This window comes from Topomyia yanbarensis, chromosome 3 (genome assembly GCF_030247195.1).
Source record: "Topomyia yanbarensis strain Yona2022 chromosome 3, ASM3024719v1, whole genome shotgun sequence".
Classification (NCBI taxonomy): domain Eukaryota; kingdom Metazoa; phylum Arthropoda; class Insecta; order Diptera; family Culicidae; genus Topomyia; species Topomyia yanbarensis.
Genome location: NC_080672.1, coordinates 277,085,229 through 277,113,008, shown reverse-complemented (window position 1 = coordinate 277,113,008; position 27,780 = coordinate 277,085,229). Strand labels below are relative to the sequence as shown.

Genomic DNA, 27,780 nt, shown 5'->3' with positions numbered 1-27,780 from the left:
AGATTTTTAGTATCTCATTTGATGAACGTTTGATAAATCGTAACGTAGGGGAGGTTTTTGCTATGACAAACTTGTCATCAACTTTAGCTTTGGACGAACAAATTTGTCAACGACGCGAAACAATGGTTACGAGATTGAATAAATTATGGCATTTTCGTTTTTGACAGTATGCTACACCGGTATAGACGGTGCTACACTCATTCGAACTTGGGTGTAATCAGTCAATCTCTTTTTTTTTGCACTATGTCGGTATAGTATGTTGCAAGGGGTTTCCAACAGCGTTGATTGCATGTCACTCTCGAAAAAAATTACCTAGATTACTTCATGGTTTTAAAGATTATTCCTTCGAAAATCCGATTAATAATTTATAATTCCTCGATCACTGTGGATTACTTGGAATCAAAGTGAGTTCCTGCTGGAATTACTTCAGATTATTCGATTATTTTATTTTATCATCGCTATTTTATTAACATTTAAACATTCTAGATCTTATAGATTGTTTTCACTACAAGAACCACAATGTATGTGAACTGACAAAAAATCAAAACGACGATTCGGATAAATAGAAAACTGTTCTTTGTTTGTTTATCATTTCTTATACGCAATCTTCAACAAGTTTTTTAAAACTAACTATTAAACGACTTTCTTGCGTTGATTGCAACAGAAATTCAAACGACATATACTCGCAAAAAAACACATCAATCATTTTGGATATCGAGGGGCTTTTGATTCAATGTCTATCAATGTGCTTTCAGAGAAGCTGCATCAACATGCAGGCCCGTAGCGTGCGTTTGCCCAGGTTGGCCACCGCCAAGGGCGCCAATCTTAGAGGGGTACTGAAATCTTGATATGTTTTATAAAATAAGTGAAGATAAATTATAAATTATTGCTCGAAAGTTGGCCACCTCCTTAATGCTGTAGAAAAGATCGTGAAGAAAGTTATGTCTTTTATCATCGTGAACATAAACCCATCCCGTGCCGTGAGAATTGAAGTCTCCTCAGTGCCGGGAGAAGTTCCCACAAAATCATAACGTTCCCGGTAGCTAACCTATACCCTACCTGTCCTGCACTAAGATGCATCTCTGGTTGAAGTGTTGAGCCTCTTGGGATTTTTGTTGTTCCTGGCGTAAGCGCCGTATTTCATTTCAAATTTCCTAGACCAGGAGCTGTTTTCTACAGCTTTGTCAGCGCTTCCACGAGCTGGCCTCCAAAAATAAACGATAGTCTTTACAAGGAATCTCATATTCCAACATTTTTTAGAAGCAGTAACATATGTCCCCACAAGGGCATCGTTTTCTTGTAATTAGTGCAAAACATGACGCGCGGTACGAACACGCAGACGAACCTTGTCGAAGAACATTTAATTAGACAACACAATAGCAGGCCCTCTGCTCTTTTTCAGGAGAATTTATTTATATGCGGGCCTAGAACCCAGCGCAAAGCGAAAACTTGAATAATACGAATGATGGGATAGAAATTATGGAAGAGACAATAAATTTAAAAACAAGTCAGGACATAATAAAGCAAAAGTGTGATCGCCTATCGTTACTCGATGTATGGCTGGATGCTAATTCGTATTAATTCCAATCTAATGATATGCACCGTACTCATCAATTGAATAACCAGTTCATCGCTCCTAAAAATTGTCTCCTCAGTGTAGTGATTTTGATATACAATCTCCTGAATAGATGCCCCACCCGTCGCCATCAAACACCTACCGTCAACTGATTCCACGCATGTATAGTTCAAGATTTGCGCCTAGAATTTACATAAAATGAACGATAGTCAAACATGAACGATTTGCGATCGAATCTTTTAGATGTCGAGTTTTTCGGCGTTGCTACAGGTTTCCAACAACTTCTTTCAACAAAGCCGGATTGACTAGCAGTCTTCGACAAAGTCGTAGACAATGAAGTTATCTTTCTTATTTTCACTTACAGTGATAATACGATGCATATAGTGCCACCTATCGGCAAAAATACGAGCTAGTGGGTTTTCTCCTTGTAAATTGTTGAAATATCCTATACAAACTTCAGATACGTTGGTCCGGTAGCTAGAGTTGTCCGATTTGCTTAAAATTTGGAGCAAATACTCCTGGTGGGACTAGAAATCGACTCAGGGGTGGGCCGATTGAGTTTTTAAAAATTCATCATTTTTCTGGGCAGTTTATGGTAGCTACATTCTATTATCACAAAAGTGTCTACGATTGGATTTTGGAGAACGGGTTTTGAGCTTGCCACGACGGATTATCATGACATCGAGCATGTTGTCTGCTCATCAGATGAATATTGTCGTGCCAGATCCCAACTAAACGATTTCTTTGGGGTTCTGGATGTGCTGAGGATAAATATCAAAAATTTAGCATTTCTTTTTTTTTTCTAACATTGTCTGATCTCTACTACGAGTCTCACAGAAAATCTAACGCTATATAGTGCTAATATTGGCCTGGAAGTCTGGCCCCTAAAAAGGCCAGTAAAGTGATCTTTCGGGTGCCAAAATGGTGTAAGTTTGAGTTCATCTTCTCCCTGTCATCGTTGTCCGCTATCTCTTCACTGACCCTAATATGATCTCTACTACTAAATCCCCTTTGTGAAAGTCGATCTTGTGAATGAATTTCAAAAGAAGAAATTTTCCATGTGAATGTTTTTCCAAAGAATATTTCACACGCCTACAAAATGCCAAAAAATATTAATTGTTAAATCACGGAATCTTTATAGGTAAAAATGCAAAAATGTTTTCAAAGTCTTCAAAAATGTTTCGAATTGCCTCCCATATTCTAAATTAAACTCAGTCAATATCTTAAGTCTTAAGAAATTCAATTAATAACTTTTGTATATTATCAATATACCTAGTTTTAGAATGGCCATTGAATTAACATAAAAAATAATTTAGAAAAATTTGAAGCTGTAACACCCCAGATTTAAAAACATTAAATTGTAAAACAATAAAATTAATGACACCGTCAAGTTAAAGTAAACGTGTCAGTTAAAATAAGCAATCTAAATATAAAAATGAATCACTACGGAAGAACTCAAATAAATATTTCCTTTGCTTCAGGACCCAACAATTAATGTGCAGCCGTTTGTGTTAATTGTTGCCTTATTCCCAAACCATTGTCAAGAGGTGTACTTATCTTGATAAACTGTATAATACTTTGAAAATTTAAATTCACTGTACAATTTTGAACATATCTGCAAACGATGTAATACTCTGCATTTTGAAATAAAACAGGATTCTTGATGAATGCAAAAGTAACTAGGAGATTCAATATGTTGCCATGTATTTTGTGCTTTCAAAACTCCGCGGAATTTTTGCGGATTTCTTCGACGGGGAGTTACTAAAAGCAGCATGAAGCGTGCAAACGTTCTCCTCTTAGGTTGGAATAAGTTTAGCAAGAATTAAAATGCACTGATTATTTGTTTCCTAGAATTTAACTGGTATAAGTCTAGTCTAGTCTAGTCTACACATACGCAGCCAATACATGTAGGAATCCTGGAAAATTGCACATATGATATGTGACACAATCATTAAAGCTTCCAGGCCAACTATGCAGCGTACAAAGTGAAGATGATTCAAAATGATACGGCAATTAAATATTCATTTAATGAAGAATTTAAGCAACGAACTATTTCAAACCTTGAATAAGGAGGAAACGTGGACAACCGTACCGACCGTTTCAATTTGATGGGGATTTGATAAATCGTTGGGAGTGTCTTGGTTAAGATGGTTAATGTTATTCCTATGGTCCTAGGTTCCTGGGATGAGATGGGACAGAAGTATTTATCCCTGTCCTGCCTAATGAGCCTAGGTTGTAGCGCCTTTACACGCTCTGTTGAGTTTAATTGGTATAAGTCAATAGATAAAAAATGCACGCGAACATCGTGTTTTAATATGAGCACAAATGCTTTGTCAAATGCATGCAACATTTTAAAACGTTTTGTGGAGCGGAAGTTAGCTAAACTCAAACGTAATTTTACTGAATAAAAATATAAATGACATTATTTCGTAACGTGCCTACCAGAAGTGATAAAAAATTATAATGATTAGAGGGTAAAACGTAAGTCATTTTTATGATTATGATTATGTGACAAATGCCAAAATTTAATATGATTCGAAATCGAAAAAACATGTCAGAATGATCCAGTAACATTTAATGCAAAATATATTTTTGAAAGCAGGTAAAATTCTGTTTCTTATTTACATCATTATATGGCTCAGTTTATCATTAATCCCCTTTTGCCCACGATATTTAAAAACAAAAGTTTTTAAACACCAGCTTTGGTATTCGCCGATAAAGGATATAGCCAACGGGCGTAGTTTGCTAAACAGAACACGAGAGAGTATCTTGTAGACGGTAATGACGATCGTTATGCCTCGATAGTCATTACACTCGAGTCATTTTAATGTACTCTGAAAAACAGGTTTCGACTGAAATTCAAGAATATGCGAGTGTTATTAAGCCACAAGTAAAATGTCTTGTGAAGCTAATAGGTGAAAATCGAAATAAAATTGGTCTCGCAGGTGCGAATTACTTTACGATTACTTTATGATCAACTGATTACATTTTATCCATGGTGGATTACGCGAGTTATTTTAAGATTAAAGACAATTAGTCTGATTATTTTTGATTACCACGGTAAACAATTAGATTACCGAATTATTTCGAAAAATCAAAGTAATCCTTGATTAATTCTCACTATGTTGGTTTGTTGGAAATCCCTTAGTATGTGCCTGGTAAAAATGAAAATGCTATTAGACATTGCATACATTTAGGGTAAGGGAGACCATCCGCCTTGAATACAGGTGAATCGAGATTGTAATCGGAAGTGTAGAGGAAGCGGCCATATTTTTTTCCACTTCATCAAGTGGATGAAAAAATACCGCTTTAGGATCCAATTTCAACGGTAAGGTTTTTAAAGGCCCCAACGAGCTTGCCGGCTGTACCCTTGAATTTGAAACTGAGACAAATATGCATTATTGCCATTGGATCAAGCAGGAAGCATCGATTTTCGATAAAATATTCAAGATTTAATATTATATGGTTTATAAAAAAGTGTGCATTATATTGAAAAGTTCGTTTGCAGTCCACTAGACATATATGACACTCTTAATAGTTTAAAGCAGCGATTCTCAATCTGGGGTCCGCGGACCCCTAGGGGGCCGTGAAGGCGTTGCTGGGGGTCCGCGAAGAGGAAAATCTTTTCCGAACGGATATTGAAACTTCAAGTTTCTTATCGTATCAGACTGAAAATAATATATTGACAGCATATGAATCGATGTTAAGCCGTGGGGGTCCGCAACTGCCCAGAGTAATTTTGTATGGGCCCGCGACCGCCAAGGATAATTTCTAAGGGATCCGCGATGACCCAAGGAGTGGTCCGCGGAGCAAACAAGGTTGAGAACCGCTGGTTTAAAGCAATGAATAAAGATTTGTAGCCGCAATCGGTTAACCCAATTTGAGGAATGGAGCGCGTGGTCAATGCTCCAAAATGAATTTGAGGGGGCACAGGCATCATCACTATCTTTCGTAAGCGACCATTCGTTATTGCGACAGATTAAGCAAATATGGTTATTCGGACCACCTTATCTCAGAACCGCCAAATAACAAATACAGGTATAAAATTTATGCGATGGTACTCACGAAAATTAGTACACTTTTCAAAAGCATTTCAACTTTGTTCGGTATATTTATATATAATCATAATCCCGACGTAAATTAATGTCAACATCTTGAACACTCTCAGTGGAAGTTTTTTATCACATTCTCTATCCTATTGAAAGGATCAGAAGACGCAAAAGTCGGAATAAGTGCGCACTGTAATTAACACGTATTTGACCTCTTTTATTAAATTTATAGTAAGCCATATTTGCTACTATCGTAATGAACCAATTGATTAGAAAAAGACAGCAGCAAGTAAAAAACAGCAAAGTAGAGCAACATAATCAATATTTTATAGTCATGTGTAGGTAACCTCGTTTGGGTCTTTTAATCTTCTTTGTTTGTATAGTTTCTAATATTGTTTACCACTCTCCTATAATAATGCATCATTCATTTTCACTGGTCAGCTTTGTGAAAACTACTTCTCATCATCCGTCTAAACTGTGTTGAAAGCACCCAGGCTGTAAGTATACTCAGTAGGAAAAGGAAAATCTTGTAGAACCGCACGCAGAGAAAATAAAACGGCGTTCAACAGTCATTGTTTACCATCTGGAAAGGCACGAATCGAGCGTGCGAGTTGGAAAATAAAAAAAAATATGTAGGTCCTTTCTTATGGCACAGCACTGCAGCAGCAAACACTCCAGAGGGGATCTTTTCTTTAGTTTGTGTATAAGTGCATGTGCAAGGGTGTTTGTATATGTTTGTATTTATGTATGGCATTGTTATTTCAAAGTCGGTGCTGTAAACTGCCAACCACTTAAGCTAGACTTGTTGATGGTTGATGCCGTTTATCAGAAGAGGAAGACTTTCTCGTTCGACAACAGCTAAGAGGAGGCACGTATATTGTATAACTAATTCAAGTGGATGGTTTTAGCATTGGGAATGCTTCACTCGACTGTTTGAGGCCGGGGCTAGGTGTAATACTGAAATTTGAAATACGATTCGCGACACAAAAATGTGGAATAATTTTAAACACTGTAAATTGTTAATGAATTTGCGTCATTTAAAATAAAGTACCTACAACAAATATTTATTTTGATACTGTATACTATTGATCCTTACTATTGTAAAAACGTGGTGAAAATGTAAGAAAGCAGACAAAGTTATCGTTGACGTTTTGTTAACTGGTGATGGATTTTTATAATTTTTACACCAAACGATTCAAACAATTTCCAGTAAAAAATTGTAATCAAATTTATTTGATTCTTCTAATAGTACACTATTGATCAATCCACAAATCTGCGAAAAATAGGCAAAACAAGTATATTGTTCACTAACTTGCGCAAGGCTTTCCATAATACAGACCTCATCTCCACACTCATAAGTGTCTTTAATTGCCATGCCTAATCTTCTGGCATAACGAGTTAGATTATCGCCACTGCTGCTGGTATCAGGGCCGGCGGAACTCGTGGGTAGTATGGGTAGTACTACCCACTCGAAAATTACCGAGGGGGAAATTACCCACTCGAAAGTTTGGAACAAACCAAACCTGAGATTAACCAACAATTTCACCTTTTTTATTCAGATACGAATTTGTTCTATTTACAATTTAAATTTCTTGAAAATATGGGATAATAATGAGGATTTGTTTAAAATTTGAGTTTATTTATCATATTTATATTAAGGGGAATATATTTTGACACATCCACACCATAAAAAAGTAGTTCAGAACGATATACAAAAATACTATTGCAATTTCATTCATACTAAAGCATGTAGTAAGAAATATTTTTAAAGACTTGATACACAATTTTTCATTTTTTAAATTTTTATTTGATTAAAAATTGAAACAAAGAGAAACACTAGGAGGCTGTTTATGAGAAAACCAAAATACATACACAAGAGGGAATAATTCCAACATCAGCAGCAAAGACCGTATCAGGGAAAGTTAAGAGAGGGTGGATAGGGAAAAAAGAAATTAAACTTGCAGCTTTTTTGGCAAACGGAAGATCACTGTCAGGACATGATGAACAGGATTACCGACTGGACTCCTTGGATCCGCTAGGAACAGTTGGTATCATATTCCCAGGTAGCTGTTAGCAAGTTAACAAAAAGAGAAGAGATAACTAAATTTGGATATCTGACGTGTTTAAAAATATGTAAATGAGAGACATATAGAGCGATCAACGATAGTCACTTGACTGGAACGAGATCGAAGAGATTCGTTCAACGGAGATCTGGCGCTAGAACACTAGGCGTACGACCAGATAACATGTTTAATGTTACGATAACTAACACCACATGCGCAGAGCACACAATTTACGACCCTAATATGCTGGAGATGCGCATTCATCGTACAATGATTGGACATGACCCGAGATATCGCCCGAAGGAAGTCACAATCTTCATTCATCCCTTTTAAACCAAGGTTCGTTAATACCTTTGGGATTCCTAAGCTTCCCTACGAAATTTGCCAAGTTTCGAGCGCCCTCTGACAAGAAATTCTAAAAAACTCGTTGAAGCTACGCGATCGTGAATAAATATTACCTACTAATGCCTAAGTGTCCGCCTTCTCGTGACCCGAAGTGGAGCAATGTGAAAGAACTCAAACTGATATTGGTATTTGGTAGGTAATCTGGTACGATTTATCAGACAAAGCACTCAGAAAAAAAAACAAGAAAAAACAGAAAAAAAACAAGAAGTGCTTTCCAAGGTTGTTAACCCGATGAAGTCAACGTTTTCGTTTCAACGCGATATCGTTGAATCGATAATTTTTCCGTTGAATCCAATGGCGTTGATTTTGGCGTTGATTTCATCGTTCATCGTCAACGCACATCGATGAATATAACGTTAACGTTATCGGAAATTTTGCGTTGATTTCTCTTTTAAATCTCCGAAAGTCGAGCAGATGGCTCTCTGAACGGGTAGGCGCTGTTGCCGTAAGAGGATTTCGCTAGATTTTCAGAACGGTTTGCACTCAGTGCACTAGCGCGAGTGAAGGATGGTTAACAATAGTACTCTTCTTCTAGGACATTATATTCTATAAAACATACAATACATACAAAGTTGTTACTACAAGCTTAAAGTATAGTCCAGAGTTTGAGAAATTTAAAAATTTCTTTTTACCTACTTGCCCTACTTGCCCTTAAAAGCAGGAATCTAATATAAAATTATTATTATACGATTATTAATAGCAGGCAACCACAGGCACAGATAAATAGGTAGAACGGACAACTTTATTTAAACTTTTTATGTTGTTCCACACTTTTCTAAACTTTCTCCCTTCGGTGCACCGTCTCGCTCGTTACAAAAAAAGGAAAAAAGACACCTCATTACACCTACTGAGCTTCACATGCTTAGAGCTCACCAACTGATGCAAAACACGTAGCAATTGAGTGTCTTGTTAAAAAGGCTTAGGCGTTACACTGATTCTGCGAAGTGAGGACAATAAAATCGGATGTTCAGTGATAACGAGCGAGCATCTATGACCAAACCACTCATGAGAAAACCCAGTTTCAGCGTAGGTCTACCGGATATCGGCAATGTCACTAGCTTATGAACCAATATTTGGGAGGTCCTGTACAACATCGCGAAGGATAACCGTGGCGAGGTGCGAGAATGCGCAGACGAAGAAATTGACGAGATCTGCCTTCGCTGAAACCAATGATGTACGCGAGGCTACCCGGTACCTGAAAGAAGCTGACTGTTGTTCATTCCCCGAAGTTGACCGTTATGCATTCCACGATGGCTGTAAGTTTCAACAGGACGTTAGGCGAACCACGTTTATTGCCGGATCTCATCACCCGTGGTATCACAACTCTACTCCCCAAGGACAGGAACACGTCCGACCCATCAAAATACAGACCAATTATCTGTCTAGCAAGTCTACACAAGATTCTGAGCACCATTATCGCCTGCAAAGATCAAACCATCAACGATGTAGTCATTGTTAGACACGTAGTGTATAACCAACAAACCCTTAGTATTGGCCTATATCAATTACAAGAATAAATACGACTTCATACCGCACGCGTTCCCCATCAAAGTCTTGGATGGGTATAAAGTGGATCATGTAATCGTGAGGTTCCTACAGCAGGCGATGGAGAGTTGGACTACAACACTGCAGCTCAGAATTGGGGAATACGTGTTTGCGGTATAAAGCGCACCGCATCTTAAAGGGATATTCCAAGGCTATTTTGCCCACTTTGGTTTTGTTTAGCGATGAACCACCTCAATATGACACACAAACGAAACGGACGTGGCTGTCAAATAAAATAATTGGGAAAACTCACCGGATGAGGTGACCCATACCTTCTACATGGACGATCTCAAGATCTATGCTGACTCGACGGAATGACTGGGTGTAGTAATCAAATAAATCGAAAGGATTAATTGGTCGACTCTAGTGACTACAAGATCGATGAAGGCGAGATGATTCGGGACATGATTCGAGGCGAATCGTATAAGTATCTCGGATTCGGGCAACTCCTCGAGATTCGCCACACCGGCATCAAGCTTGAGCTGCGAGATGAGTTCTTGAGTCGAGTGAACGGTGTCTTGAAGTCTTTCCTAAACACGAGGAATAAGGTCAGAGCAATCCACACGTTTGCTGTCCCCGTGTTGCCATACAGTTACGGCGTCATTAAATGGAGCAATCGGTAATGTCAGCTAACAAAAATTTGATAACTACAATCTATTTGTTATGAATGTTAACGAACAGAAAGTTATATGATGTGAGTACACATTATAAGATGATGAATTAGAGTGGCTTCTTCTATTAATTATACTTTCTTCTGTGGAGCTTCGCATCATTGCCCGACGTGCATATAATGGCAACGTTTATTTTCCATAGAGTAACACAATATACTTCATAGCTGGAAGAACACTAGGGCATAATCTTAGCATAACCAACGGAGACTAATTGGCCGCCACGATCGCGCTATGGTGCAAAAAAAGAATTTGGCTTGTGATCTACGTTTATGAAAAAAATGCTTCAAAAACTAACCCCAGCATTTGGATTTCAAATAAAATAAAATTATATATTTTTCTATAAATGCTCTTGAATGTAAAATTAAACTTCTCGTAAATACACTATATACTATCTCTGACGAAAAAAGGACGAAGAACAGAAATTAACGCGAAAATTTACGATAACGCTAACGTTGAATTCAACGAAGTGCGTTGACGATGACGATAAAATCAACGCCAAATTCAACGCCGTTAATGGCGCTGAATTCATCGTTATCGGCGGTAAAGATGAATTCAACGTTAACAACCCTGGTGCTTTCCATGCTTCATCAAACGGAGAGCCTCATTGGAACTGCACTGATGTCGTTGATAGGTTAATGTAAAACCATCAGTTTCGTGGGGAGAATGTTAGCAGCACAGTCTCTTTCCTGATCACCCTCGCCATTATTGTCATAATAATTAGTATAGAATCTATGCATAGCGCTCATCATCTGATGAACGTTACGGTGCTATGCGCACTACAATGCTTAGCGCGAGCATCTTTGCTGTCCGATAATTTTGTATGTTTAAAGAACAATCATTACGGTGACATAACCCTTTTTAGCATTTCTTCTCTGAGCGTTCCTCAAAAGAATGCTTCAGTTTTCCCCGTTAATTTATATTTGGGATATGTCGAGAGTTCATGAGTAGTCTCTTCACAGAAGCAAAACTTATCATAATTCTCTATGCATTTTTCACTCCATGCCTTGTTTCTAAAATGGGTAACTCTATGGCCTAATTGTTTGCAATGACGCGGGGCACAAAAAGGCGAACAGGTAGACCAACTCCGTTAAAAAAAAAACAAAGTTTGGAAGAATAGATCTGGCGAAAATCTGAACGCAATTGCATGCATACTGACTGACTAAAGCGACTGGAAGGAGCCAACACCGTATTTTGTAAATAAAGCCTCTCTCGGAGACTACACCATCAATCTCTACTTCCTGGGCAGGCACGTAGACAAACTACTTCTTCGAACACGCCCGGGTATTGTTTAGTTAAATCACGCGATATATCGATGATGCTAAATGGCTTATTTTGGGTCCGGAAGTAGACCATCCAGGGGCCGGTTGTATTAAATGGGTATGGTTTGCATTGAAAAGGATTTTTTTTGCCATCAAAGCACATTAAGCCTGGAAGAATGTTGGTCGACGGAGCCACCTTCCCATTAGTTCACACTATCCTGCGGTACCCACCTAAGATCTATCTATCGCTGTAACCGTTTGTTACAAAGTCCTCTGTTTATTTTAAGTATGTGCCTAAATGTTTAATGTACTGTCACGTTTCTAAATAATATAAGGGTTAATTGTTAGTAGGGTTAGTAGTAATAAAATGTAAATACTAAAAGTTATTTGTTATTTGTTAAAATTAGGATTAGTAGGATAAGAATGAACACAAATAATTGTCAACACACTAAAACAACATTGTGGGTACAAGTGGGTGGTAAAACCAACGAACACCAAACCGTATAACAGATAATGAAAGGGGGAGGAAATCTGTTATACGGCAGGCGAAAAATGGTAGCGCGACGCTCCCAAAGTTCGCTCCCAGAAAGCCGTGGAAAACCGCCAAAATGCTTCACCACCTAAGACTTTTGGACTACTTGATGAGCCCACCAAAGTTCAGACATAATCTGGCGTTCGTGTGCTTAACATCCTTGAAGTGGAGTGAGATTTAAATAAAGTTAAAATTATCGGTGAGAGGTGACACATTTGTTCAGGTAATATAAAGGTGGAAGTACAGCTTGATGCGAGTAATCAAGGGTTTCACTAATACCCGTCTCCTGAACACCCTCACAGGACCTTTTTTTGGTATTTTATATAATTTTACGTGCCTTGGGTGACGCGATCATCCTCACTCGGCAGCACACGATTCGGCCTAGCGAGCCCTGGATGCTCGCTACGTCTAACCCGTCAAAGACCAGCGATCGTCCTCTGGCCTTGGGCCATAACCGCTAAGGAGGACTTACCCCTCTCGGCACGGTCACTCCGGTATCGTCCTGTGCCTGTTGATACACGTCAATGAGGGGAGACGCCAGCAGCCGCCATTAGACTCCAGAAACGCCGTCAAAAATCCGCCAAACCCACCAGAGAAATAGAGTAGCCACCATTGTCACCAGTTACCGAACCCCATCGTCGTCAGCAGCAGCCACGCGAGCGCTCGCAGGACGGCCCAGAACCACCAGCAACTTCCAGCAACAGCAGCGGTACGTACCGGTATAAACCTACAACCCACATACACACTCACAACCAGCAATAGTGAATATAGATTTTTAATCCAAAATTAGTTTCTTTGAATAACTTATCAAGTCTCCTTCATTTCAATTGTTCAAATTAATAATTCCATAGCCCACGTTCAGTTAGGTGATAGTACCCTGCCCAGTTGTCCGCGAAACCCCTCCGATTACCCAGTAGTAAGCCGACCCTGAGACCCAGATCAAAGGGGCTCTTGCTACTGAGCTTTGCCGGGATACACAGTAGAAGAGTTACATCGCAGAGAATGGAACTTTAAAAGAAAGGAGTAATTAGGACTACAAATGCTCCATGTAGTATCAGTAATCAACAAACATGTTTTCGCTGAGCCGTCGGCCATACAGACAGCTATTATCAGGGAATTTTCACTTACACACGCCATGCCTGAACTTTCGTCAGTACGGGTAGAAATTATTCCGAAACTTACTACCCACTCTGGAAAAAAGTGTTCCGCCGGCCCTGGCTGGTAGGATACATCGTCGCTGTTGTGCTATCTTATGACATACGCCATTTTGAGGTGAACTGAGTTAGATATGCCGTGTTACTAAATTTTAAAATCTCTATAACGTCGCGTTTTCAGAATTTTGAAATTCTGCTGGGTTACTGAGATATAGCGAAACACGATTATAACAAGCGCCAATTTCTCGAGTGATCGAGTTGTGCTATCTTATGACAAAGAAAAAAGAGAAAACATTCTCAGTTTGTTGGCTTGCTATAAGCCAAAAAGCTTATAGCACGCCAACAGATGTCTCTGATGACATAGGTAATTTCTATGCAGATCAACCATAACCATTAGCTAGGTTCTTGTCTCGGGAGCAAAACTTTTCCTACCATAGTTTTTTTCTGGGAATTGTTGGCTTACATTTTCAACATTATTGAACAAATTTCATTTGGAGATTTCCACTAGTTTTGAAAAGTATACCGAAATGTAATGATGGATTATGCAAGAAGAATATTTGTTTCTACTAGTCGCCAGACAACAATAACATTGTTTGATATACATTGTCTCTAAATTGTTGATGAAACTAACTTTTGTATATTGTTTTTCCCGAATGAAGGAGGAAAATTGGGAAAACTTTGTGTTCCAATACCATCATTTTGTAACCTGATATTGCTGCTATCGCATGGAAAAGTATAGTATTGGACATAGCTATCTCTAACTCATAATTTTACGAATCAGTTATGATTCATTTTTATATGAAATCTTCTGTGTACATTTGTGACACGTCATACATATTTTATCATCAATATACACTTATGACACGTATGCGAGCGACTTTGGTTTACATTTTAAACAAAAACTATAAATATAGTCAACCAATCTTCGCACAAATCGAGAGATTACTTCAGAAAAGATAGAAGCATCGAATGTCTTCCCCGAAAAGCATCCAACATTTATAAATTTTAAGATATTCAATCTCAAACTTTAAAAATCGTTTCTCTCGAAAAGTGCTAAATGGCGCTTGTCATAAGATAGCACAACAGCGACGATATGTCATGGTCAGGACACGTAAATTTACACTATTTTTTCTAGGTGTGCATGCATAAGAGCCGTACGGCAAGGTCCAAACCATTTCATAGGATAGTTGACCCGAAGACCCGAGAGAAAAAAAAACAGTTTATTCGTTTATTCGGAAAGAATTAATTAGACTGATTGTAAAAGCCTTTGAATAAACAAATATGGCGTATTCGGCAATGCTGTTTGATATAACTTGTTCTCTAATTTTAACGAGGGCTGAAATCTGTTAACTGATCACATTCGGAAAATTCGGTTTCGCTAAGAACAAATTTGTGCGTCCGGACTACATTGTAATGTCGGTTAGGATTTTAAACACTGAATCCCATAAAAAAAAATAACAAAAAAAAAAGTAAAATTTGGGTTCGATTAATTATGATCCGGAATCTTGCAATGCGTTTGAAATATGTATGAGGAACCTATTTTTTACATTTTGTTTTTATAAACTACAGGTTTCTTGAATAATGCAACCAATAATGTGTATACTGAGTCCAGAATATGCTCAACAATTTTGCCGAAGGGAGTTGTCAAATGTTCTCTGAAAATAGTATAACTGTTTAAAGTTGGATGGTTCGAATGAAATGCCAAATACATTTTATAGACAGACAGCACAGCCTGTATACCAAATGGTAGTCAGATTTGAAACTGAAATAATTTCGTAGTTTTTTTAACGAATTTCTTGACACTTTATTATAAATGTACAATGCTCACTCATTGGTCCTCTTTTGCTTTATAATTAGAGTATTTCAATCACCTAAAATATATAATAGGTTGGACAAAAAGGGTAAATTCTCAAAAATGTACCCAAAATGTCTTACCAATCTACGTCATGACATCGCCTCCAAAGCGCAATGACGTTGATATTAGGTGAATCAGAAAACTCTATTTTCAGAAATCAGACTGCCATACTACAATGATTTTGTTCTTTCACTTTTTTCACTTCAATGGTTTCCTTCGAGCCTTTCTAAACGACGCATCGAGTATTTCCTTGAATTGTAAATCAATGAGGCATAACATCTGAATGAAACCTTCGACCTTTGCCGGAGATGTACAATATTTTTGAACTCCTTTCCAATGCCGAAATCATTCCTTCCAAATCAGTCGCCAGTCGGATCAAGGCACAGAAAACGGAAGCGTGGGAGCTTCCCACACCGGATAGTGTGATTTGGTACGTGTTCTTGGGAATGTCATGACGCATGTAATAATTGTCTGCTTAGAGAATGTTGAATAACACTGTCCGACAAAAACAAACTGGAGTGTACTGTACACCAGGGTAGCTAGCAACACTTTTTAACTTTAAAGCAACATAATTAAAAATACTGAAACCCCAGAAAAATATTCAATATGTACAAGCGCTAATGATAAATTACCATTTCCTACTTTTAGGATGGACAAACATGTTTATTCATGCTTACAAGGAAAAAGTAATGGCGAGGAAAACTTGTTTATAAAAAAGTTATAACGAAGTTATAAAGAATAACGGATAGCATCTTGACATTTTTAAAAAGATATGTTCTTGACCGTTAAAAGCTGCTTCTTTTTAGCATGATAAAGTTGTAGATAAAACTGAACAAATTGAAAAATAAGTTGATATGTCAACTTAGTCGTAAAAACGTGTTTAATCCACCTAATAGTGTGATGAGACATTTCTTATAACTCTTGTCACTCTTCGGATATTATATCGTTTGAGAGCATATAGAACTTGATGCTTCGCTATGTTTTTGATAACACATACTACATGGGATAGTGGCAGGACTCAGAGAATCGCTCAAATCAGCATAGGACAACATCAGTGCTAGAAATCTCAAACCAAATCAATGGGAAAGCGAAAAAATGGCCCATAAAATAGACATACCAACGAATTATTGTTAATGCTCTGTTAATAAAATATCTATATTGTGGTGGGAAAACTGAATTTTCCTAAAGGGGTTATATATTGTACTGAAACAAAAAAAACGAATTTTTTTTTAATCGATTTGAAGTTTATATTTTACTCAAATTTCCAACGCGACTGAGAACTAAGAAATCGACGCTTTTTCTTGAAAAGGGCGTTACTAGCAGTGATACCGTTCAAAGAAAATCAACAGTGAATATTTCCAGACTTGGTTTTATTTCCTATTTAAGAACTATTGTGTTTTTAACATCCTAGATTGCATGATTCAGTGATCGAAACCCAAAACTTCATAAAGTATTTGAAATTATTAAATTAAAATTTGTTTTTGCTATTGAATTTGACAAAATGATAGTATTGGCCCTTTGGCGATTGTTTACTTTTTCGGTCCCATCTATCAGCATTGAAGTATCGCCCTTACGTTTTTTTACAATAACTACCGTTTTACACCACCGATTTCGTCCGGGTTTTTTCAATAGAGATCATTGTTACTTTTTACAGCTGGTATCAGTTTGATAATCCTAAAAAAATACGAAAATAACAGTTTCGCCTCTAAACTGCTAGCAAAAAAAGTATCGCCATGTTTGTTTGCATGGAGCGTGGAGGGCGAAACTTTAAATAAACAAACAAAAATACAGTTTCGCCCGTTGTATTTTTTGCTGTAGTTTAAGAAAGCAATATCGTAGAATCAAAATTTTTAGGTTAATTTGTTGCGTTTCAAAGCCCTCATTCGCATGTAAGAAAAAAGCCCTATGTTTACAATTGTAAGTATCGCCCTTTTCACAAAAAAAGCGTTGAAATGAAATCGCAGCTCCTGATATCACGCTATCTCTGAAGTACATGCGTGCATAGTTTCAAATTTTACTTCGACATCGACTTTTTCTAAAGGTGACTTCCCAGTAGTATTCTTGATTTGAATTATTATCGCTAATCCTAATGCCAAAGAACAAATAAAAACCTCACGAAAACGAACCGTTTGGGAAAATCATCATCATTACTGGAACTTTCATTTTCACGAAACTTTTCGATAACCTTCCGTCACTTGCGTTAATGCACTGGGTGCACAGTAGGGTGACAGGAAAAAAATGACCCCTATCGGCCCACCTCTGCGTCGAATCCTAGTCCCACCAGGAGTACTTGCACCAAATTTGAAGCAAATCGGACAAGTCTAACTACCGGACCAACGGGCCTGAAGTTAGTATAGGAATTTTCAACAATTTACATGTAGAAAACCCACCAGCACGCATTTTCGCCGCTAGGTGGCACTGTATACATCGTATTATCACTGTAAGTGAAAATAAGAAGGATAATTGAATTGTCTACAACTTCTTCTGAACATACCATTGAGCTAAACTCAACGATTATTTCACAAAAATATATAGTTCGCGGGACTCGAGTACTGATACACAACCATGCACTGCTGGGCCCCATGCAAAACTGACTCAGACATCACTTCGTTAAAAGATTAATAACTTCTTTTAACATAGCCGGATTTACTAGCAGTCTTCGACAAAGTTGTAGATAATTAAAATATCTTTCTTATTTTCACTTACAGTGATAATACGATGTATACAGTGCCACCTAGCGGCGAAAATACGAGCTAGTGAGTTTTCTCCATGTAAATTGTTGAAAAATCCAATATAAACTTCAGGCACGTTGGTCCGGTAGTTAGACTTGTCCGATTTGCTTCAAATTTGGTACAAGTACTTCTGGTGGGACTAGGAATCGACTCAGGGGAGGGCCGATTGAGTTTTCAAAAATTCATCATTTTTCTGGGCAGTCTAGTGCACAGTGCTCTAAAAATCTAGCGAAATTGTCTTAGGGCACCAGCGGGTCTGTAAAGAATACTAAAAATTAATTTCTATTCCATAATTTTCAGTTCAGCAATTCGAGAGATCGTGCTCACCGCAAGCCATGAAAAATAGACTACGTTGTGAAGCGATGGTCACTATTTATTAAAAAATCACGGTTAAATAAAAAAAAAATATTAAAAAATTTCAAATAGTTTATAATTTTCACAAACTTATTACGAAAAATTGTTTAATAAGCTTTCGTAATATTGTGTAGGAAAAAAGCTGGAAATTTGAAAATAAATCTGAGGACTATGATTGATTACAGAACTCTGGAATTTTCTATTGGAATGTTTTCAGGCAGGAATTTGATATTGATGCTATTAGACAACTGTGAAATCAAGACCAATAGATCAGTTACATATCAGGACCCCATTCCGACAATTTATCAACAGTCCTCATGATGTTTATAACAACAGGTTATCAATCAACGGATCAGATAATGTTATTGTAATATTGAATTAAATCAGTTTGCATCAATAAATTTTCAACTCCAATCCAATATTTTTTTTTGGTGTGGTGGGGGGGGGGGCTGTATGGTGTTAAACCCCAAAACCTTCTCTTGGCTACGCCGTTGCTTGGAGTTTTTTATTTCGCTTTTCATTTTCCGAAAGGTTTCAGATCGATCCGATGGTCATAAGTTAGAAAAATTGCAGTCAGAAGGTTCGCACAAATGAACATTTTTGCACTGATAAGTTATCAAGTTCCTTCCAGACAATTTGGAAGTGTTCGGTGATTATTTCTAGCGGTTGTAGATAGAAAAATGAAATACAAAATTCGATTTATCGAAATAATGTTTGGCTTATTTCAATGGATTATTACTATATTGAACAATAAATAGGCGACGAAGAGTAATCCACAAACAACAAGCCATAACTTTTAAAGTATTCAAAATAGATATTTGAAGTCTTCAGTAAAGTTATTCGCAAAAGTAAGAGCTACAAATTTGCTGAAGGCATCATTTCAATATAATCACTTCCAAGAAAATTTGTGAAAATATCTCACTCATAGGGGGATTAATCAGCAAAAGCACAATACCAAAAGAAAGAGCATATTTCCTCCATTAAATTCTCCGAAGATACTATTGACCTAAAATAAGCCGTTTTGGCGTTAATAATAGATTACATATTTTTGGTCATATTTCTGGCAATGGGAAATGATAAAAATCTTTCGTCCGCATTTAATGTTAAATATCTCTTTTGATAATAGTCCGATTTCAACAATCTATAGCTTGTTCGAAAGGTATTCGTTAAAGCTGTCTAAAACATATAAATTGTTAATCTATATTGTCAATTCCGGCAGATAATTTTAAAAAACTGCAAAAAACGCCATTTTTACGCATTCAAACAGTCATATCTTAAAAACTGAACATCAGAATCAAAAACAAATTAATAGCGTTCATACTGTTTTTTAGTTCTTTAATTTAAAATTGGTTTGGATAAGATCGGTTCAGCCATTGCTGAGAAACACGAATGAGAACACACACAGACATTGTCCCAAATCGTCGAGCTGAGTCGATTGGTATATAAGACTCGGCCCTCCGTGCCTCGGAAAAAATCTTGAAAGTTTGAGCGAATTCTATACATTTCTTTTATAAGAAATGTAAAAATCGCCATTGGGGATCATCCATAAATGACGTAGCATTATATGGGGGAGGGGGGAGTTTTGTATTTTGTGATGATGTGTGACGACAGGGGGTAGGGGGTCATGTCATGCTACGTAGGTGTTTTAAAGGGGAATAACTAACATAGTTATTTTTTTTTATTTTACGGTGACAAAGGGGGGGGGGAATACCGTCAAGCTACGTAATTACCAGGGGGGGGGGGGGTATTTAGAGGTTTGTGACGAAATGCTACGATGGGGGAGGGGGTGTTAAAAATCACTCAAAAAATGCTACGTCATTTATGGATCGTCCTTTGAACAAAATGATAAAAAACACTTTTTATGTGATAATATAGCGAAGCTAAATTTGTGTAACAATAAGTTATTTCTATGTTATATTACTCCATCGCAGAAAATAAATAGGTAAAAACTAATTTTTCTCCATTAAGGAGAAAATTGTTTAAAACCATCTTCGCTCGTCAAGAGCACTGAACCTATAACTAAATTAGCCGAGGAATTTTCGTTTGGACTTTGTCTCATCAGAATTTCTTGTGGGACATCGCGCAGGACTAGGAGTTTGCTCAGAAACACAAATAGTGTATTTGTTTTCTTGGAACCAGCATCAATCCAGCGCTAGCTTAGTTCTATCACTAAGTTAGTGTCGGATTCTGATGAGACGAAGTCGAAACGCAAATTCCATAACTAATTAAATAAATGATTTTTTTTCTCGTCCACATTGTTGGTATTCAACAATGTTTATAAGCAGCCATCAACTTTTGTCATATGCAAAATGCGGGTTTAAAACCTAGTAACGCTGATGGAACTCATTTCAGTACTATCAGTTCTTAGAAGATATGTTCCGGTACCAGCACAAACAGAAGGTACCCCGGAGCAAGTGTCACATGAAAGGCAAAATATGCAGTTGAGTATTGCATCGCCAGCCTGCCCAGATTTTATTAATTTTTATTTATTTTCAAAAGTAACTAACTACTTTTGTAGTGCGTATTTTCTGCGGAAATACTGTTGGAATTTTATTGAATTCTAATGGAACAAACAATATCTATGCGATTTTGCCGTCTTTTGCACATACATAGTTTTTTGAGAATATTTTTTGAATTTTCTAGGGTTTTTTTCTTCTTTACCAATCTCTAAAAATCGCTGAAAATATTGTTGGAATGTTATTGATAAAAAGCTAAAAATACAAGTGTGGCAACACTGATCCTTGAAAACATGGTGTGAGAAAGACACCTATTCGTTTTGGTTAAACTTTCATTAGTAGCAGAAAGGAATGGAAAGGCACATGAAACGAAAACGAGCGAGAGAGCGATTGTATTGCGTATTCGCGCAAGTATACAACGGACTGTCGGTTTTTCTCATCATTCGTTTGACCGTCGTTGAGCTACCAGCTAGCATCAGCATTAGTAGAGCAGTCCACCGGATGCAAAATTGCAGTTAGCAATGAAGGTCGTTCGCAAAAGTGTAATCGCTACTCACCAGGAACTGTCGCCCTGTGATAAATTTACCGCTATCAGAAGTCAACGGAGCTGCCCTTCCAAAGTCTGGTTCGTGGGATTGCGCACGGACGTTTTGTTCGAGGATGCGAAAGAATGCGTCATCCACGCCAAGCTACTAACAATCGTGCCGAAAAACATCAAACTGGCTCGCCGAATCCGTTAGCGAACCTAAATTGTGTCTCGCACAATAAAACAAACCAATGGTCCTTTTCAGGACCAATCAATTGTAGTAAAAACTTTTAAATGAAATTTTCATTTTTCATTGCATTACAAAAAAAACTCCTACCGCCGTTCGCTTCTGCTGAGTTAAATTATTTTCAATCTTGATACTGCTCAGCGGCGGTATTGGTTTGCTAGTATATACTTGTAACAACACGTTGAAAATGCAAAAGTATGCACGTTTTCCCCAAAAGTCTTTTAAGAGTGTGTTGATTTCAAGGAAGTTGTAATTTAAATCAAATATGATATGCCAAAGAGGGGGAGAGAAGGGATATCAAATCAAAACTCTTTATGCGAACACAATGGTCGATCTGAAAAAGGTAGGTTTGGTTTTTCCTCGCCATCGTTTCACCTACCAACAAAGTAAAACTTAATTCTCTTCCGTCTTTTTGGTAGCTGAATGGTTTGGATGTTAGGCAACACACCATCCTGGGAAATGGTCACATCGGAGAGCAATTTGTTCAGCTCTTCGTAATTTCGAATGGTGAACTGCAGCTGATGGGAGGTAATCCTGGTCTTTTTGTTTCCACGGGCAGCATTTCCTGCAATATTTTGGCAGCGAGAGTAGCCCTTTCTCAGCAGACGGTTGATTTGGCCGACAGGAAACTGGAGAACGGCACGAAACGAGCGAGATTTTGGTTTTCCCTTCAATTATACTCCTTTTCCGCATCCAGATATAGCAAACGTATGTATCATCACGATTGTAATACACGAATGATACTCGCATACCACACCTGGTTTTGTACTCGATTAATTTTACGTTCGAGACCAAATTGGGCTGGCCATCGAATGAAATCTATACTTCCCAGTGCTGTATTTACCGAAACCAACATTTAGATTCACCACCTGCGTCATTCATTAACTTTCCAATTGACTGAAATTTCATGCAGAATCGAATGCTTGAAAGCAGAGGAACTATAAATTCATTCGTTATTATGTGGACAGTTTGAATGCAGAAATTGGCATCTTCAACATTTTAAACAAAAATGAACTGCGTAATCTTTATCTGGTGCACTGCTCAATAATCCCTCTCAGAGCTAACTTAGAAACAAAATTTAGTTTGCCTCTGAAGCCGAACATATCCGAACCTGCATGTGCTGTGTCGCGAGAACGAATGACGAGGAAAATGAATTAAATGTTGTTTCTCTTTCTAGTTCACGCAGAGATGTCAATTTTTAAAGTTCGGATACTGCCATCTAGGGTTATAGTACCGGTACCGAAAATTCCAGGAATACCGACCCATTTTTGATACCGTAATACCGGTACTGAATATATAAACGTGCCGGTATTTTCAGTACTATGCAAAACTATTAATGAAGAATATAACCAACCTAACTTTCTTTAATCAATTTATAAGTTTTTCTTAAATTAACTTATTTGAACCTAGCAAAAATAAAATAACTATTGATTTAGTTTTGGAATCTCTCATGAGCATTTGGTTTGCATTGGTTTCCATTTTTACTGTATGACGACATATTGAGTTTATGGCCTAAGTCACGCCTGCATTCATTTTGCTATTAAATATTCTGTAAAAGAACTAATGTCGATCTAGTACCAAACCTTGATTCGAATAGAACACGTAGGGATCTGATCTGAGTATGTAATCAGCGTTGTTCAATTATATAAGAATTGCATTCAAAACCAGTTGAGATGGAATCTGTTTCGTCATCTGGACTCTCACAACACGAATTGTTAGTACAACATTATTATTCATGTATACGGGAATCATGGCTCATTCGTTGTTGTGTTGCATGATATTCTTCACAATGATTCTTTCAGACTCGGTTGAACTTGTGTATGTCATCAGTACACCCATAATGTAGCTCCGTTTTCATCTTTAGTAACTGTTCCCCCTAGTGCTAGTTTGGTTCAATACGAGTGTAGTAACAGTAAGTGGCTATAGTAATTTTCGTAGTGGAGGCACTGTTAACTTCATTGGCTTTCTCATTTCTCTGCGCAGCTCGGGGGACAATACTAACTGTTTGTGCAGTGGATAAGTAACAAAGGCTTATGAATTGATTACTTGCTTTATTGATAGCTATAACAGAGCAATAATAAAAGTATACTTTTAAACATTTTATTTCACTCTAGCGTTTTTTAGTTTTTTGACAAAAATATTCCAGCCCCGGTATTTTACCGGTACCACCGCTACTGAAAGCTTCAGTACCGCAGAACCGGTTCTCGCCAAAAAGGGTCGCTACTAGAAATACTATTTCCATCGCGAAATAGGTGGACTTCAAACGAGAACTGTTCAGGATTTACGGCTCGGTGCATGTAATTAGCGGGAACTAATTACGAACGAGCTTCAGTCAGATGATTTAAAATCGGTTTTACCCGTGTGTATGTGTATGCTTATTTCGACCCTTCGGAAACAAAAGATTCAATTCTTGGTTGATGATTTGATAGCGCTGTTAATGTAATTTTGTTTCAATTGGGGCCCGTTACCAGCACGAAGCTGTACAAGCTATGCAATCGGTGATTTTTTCTCAAGGAAAAACATTGATTAATCGATTTGCGCATAAGCGCACAGGACTCAACTTTGAAAAGTTGGATTTTAACGTTTTGTGTTCCACTCGAATCCGACAATTTGCTGCCAGTTAGACGATATATTCAAACAAAAATCAAATTGACACTACTTAGACGCTAAGTCCAAACAGTTCATACAACGTGTGTGAACGCCTAAAGCAACTGGTTGATACTGAGAGCTGTCTCGGTTACCCAAACACAGAAGCTCTGGCTTGCTGAGGAGTATAGTAAAACAAACTGTCTGCTAGTTCGCAACCTTCAATATGTTTTTGAACGAAAAAAATGGATTGACCAATTTGCGCATATGGGCACTTCACTTAACTTATCTGTATGCTCAAATTGGTTAATCCATTTTTTTTCCTTTAGGAATAAAAAGTTGTGCAGTCACAGGCCTTTGGCTCTCATGCCAAAACGGCATGGCCATTTCCTTATACTGGATTTGGATTTAGTGTCTAACTGGCGCCAATTTGATGTTAGTTTGGATACATCGTCTAACTGACAGCAAGTTGGTGTCAGTTACTGACTAGTGGAACACGAAACATTAAAATCCAACTCATTCAAAAATCCTTATAATCACCTTCTATGTGGAAATGTACAACCAACAATCCACAAGATTGATAAGCAGAATCTGACTAAAATAACAATGCTTTCTGTTCAAAATTTGCGGCAGCGGTAGCCAATCACGAACTGGCTTCCGTCGGGTGTTTCAAAATCTGGTTCTTCGGCGTGTATGCTTTTTTCAATAATAAAAATAATAATAATGAAAATAATTGCTTCTGCTAGTAGCACATAATGGTTCATCTACCAGCCGTGTGAAGCTCACAAATATTTTCTCCTAAGTATTGTACAGCCCTTTGAGATGTTTCGTTTGCTCTAAAGAGCTCAAAACGAATGATGATGAAAAACAAAAATTTAGTTGACCTACATTTGAAGCTTTTCAGCATTTAAGTATTCGGTTGGTCTATCATATTAACAGCTTTGAGCGAGATAAGCGAAAAATTTTCACCATTTCCGAGTATTTTTCTGAAGATTTAAAAAAAAACTTTTGTTATTAATGCATGTCATACATACTCCAAAATTTAATACAACATTGCTGAACATATTTTCGACAAAACTTCGAAGATAGTGATCAAATCCATGCAGTACAACAAACGATTTAAACATTCCAAATCTTACACGACCTTGAAAAGAGACTCCTATATTGAAAGGTAAGTCATTGGTCACGACAAAAAAGCTGCACTTCATTTAATTAAAATTAACTGTTGCTTCGCTAATAATTCGTCAATTTGAGAATTACATTTTGGTAAGCTTAAACATTTGTTAAACCATGTTTGAAATAATGTCTCCAATAAAATTCATGTTTGTTTTTGGTCTGTATATACACAATACACTCAGGGCCGGCGTTACACTTCTAGCCCAAGTGGGTAGTAAGCATAGGGTGAGGGGTTCACTACTAGGGATTTGTCCCATTTTCGCAATACACATGCTTGAATTAAATTCACATCAAATCACTTGCGGTGCGTTTGTGCAAATGGTATTGTGGTACATCGATATTTTCAAATATGTACAATGTTTGCCCGAGATACATGTGCGGCAGATTTGAAATTTTTGAATTGGTTCGAAATTTTGAGTGGGTAACTCGGTTATTTTCAAGTGGGTAGTCCTACCCATACTACCCACGCTATCCGCCGGCCCTGCATACACTCACCTCATGAAAGAGTTTAATATATGGACACAAATTCTCTAACCAACAGGAGTTACCAAATTTATGGAAATCGCAAAATTTTACAAAATAATCGACCCATCATGTCTAAAACTCACCTTGGTTTATATCGCTATCAAGAATCGCCATGGCGTGAGTGCTGCAACCCATCACATCTATCACGCTTCCGACATCTCGATAGACGTTATCTCGATCAGTGATGTGGGAAGTTTCTGCTGCACAGCTGACATATCTCTGCCTATTTATCATAACTTTACATGACAGATTGTCTTCCGTTGCATTTTGCGGCAGGATGTACGCGCTCACTGCTAAAGGATCGGAACATTTCCTCCATCACCCCCCACAATACCGTGCAGGATACATGTAGACGTATTCATGCAAATTGAATTAGCCATTTTTACCCGAGTGTGTCAAATAATGTCGGTTGGCTGGAAAGCCATGTGCGGCAAAGGAGGTACGAATTTTTGAGCTGTGTCTGGCACACATATTTATCTATACGAAACCTGCCAATCATGAACCGTAACATATGAACGACGTATGGGAATAAGGCTTTTCCGCCCAACACAACGAGTTTATCATTATCGAGTTCCTTACAGAAATGGGAAGCCTGACTGCATAAGGAAATTGATTTATTGGAAACATGTGGGAGATTGTGCTGAGTAATGAAAAGATACTCGACAGACAGAGATAGTACATGGTATTTCAGTAAAAAATCTAACCCGAAGCGTACTAATACTACAGGAAATAATCACTCGGATCCCTGTCGATCATTGACGCTTTCTACACCCTTGGTTATTCTCTTGGAGTGAAGTACTAAGTACACTATTTAAACGCTCTAAAATAAATCCACGTCTACAAATAGCTTTTATCAATGACCTCCCGGGAGTGTCACGACCCCCGTTCAGTTGATAATTATCAGTTCCAATCCTGGAAAGTGCGAAAGTAATATCACACAGAAAGACAGCACCTTTTCTCCACGGTGAGTAAGACACGTAATAGGATAAAATCATTATTTATGCATGAAATTGATCCGTTTTCCTTGTCCATCGTGGAAACCACGAGAGGAACACCAACGGCATAGTCGTCCTTCCGAAGCCTTTCACCTCAACCCTTGCTGACCTATGTCGCATTTATAACGGTATGCACAGCAACAACAATGACATGCTACTACTTTCTAGGAGAGCTTTTTACGGGCGACTGAAAAGGTATCAATGCCTGGAATTGAGATTAATGACACCGCCGGAACCAATTAGTATGATGAAAAGAGTCGTCCCCCTTCCCCAGCCCTGTTTACCTTTCGAACTGCGTTAGCTTTTAAGCCACCTTTTTAACCAACTGTCCGCCATCGATAAAGCACTGCAGAAAATTTTGTATAGGAAATCAGTAGGCGTTTTTCCGCTATCAACGAAGAAACGGTTTTGAAACCAACGTCATTGAATTTGGCAAACAACAATTGCCGAGTTTCTCATGTACAATTGAAATGAATTGAATGGGTATTGTTCAACCCAAAGATTTGTTCAGAGTAAGTTTAAAGGAAACAATGAATAAACAAACAACCGATCGAAAAGTATTTATTTCGGCTTTCGGCAATTCACAAGCGAAGAAGTCGCTTTTCAAGGCAGCTTTGACAACGTCGTCGCCAACAGGATGAAAATCACGTCTCCCGCATCAAAATAGATTTCGCCCTTTTCTGAAGTTAATTTTGAGCTGGAAACAACTTATTTTCAGGGAAATCATTCCTGTCGACCGCCGTGTTTCATTTTTTTTGCCGGATCCCTTGAGCAAACAGTTGTTATAAGACGGTAATGAATGTGGATCTTTCGCCCATTCCGAAACAGCTCAATCCCACACTAAACGTCTGCTTGATTCGTGGTGAAGCAGGTAACCATTATTGCTGAATTGCTGTACGGTGTGGGTTAGAAGAATGAAAAAGAAACATATCAAATATGTCATCGGAATGAGGGGCTTTTCCGAATCGAATATTTCGCTGAGTATCGATTGATGGGAATGGAAGTAATCATTATGTTCTCTAATTGTCCTTCAGGTATACTCTTCGTTTCGTTTCTAACATTGGAAGAATATTG

General features: G+C 37.8%; 1 protein-coding gene across 1 annotated transcript in view; it reads left to right on the top strand.

The window, feature by feature from the left end:
• LOC131693369 (SCY1-like protein 2) overlaps positions 1-27,780 on the top strand; it is a 302,979-nt gene that overhangs the window by 72,874 nt on the left and 202,325 nt on the right. The window lies entirely within an intron of this gene.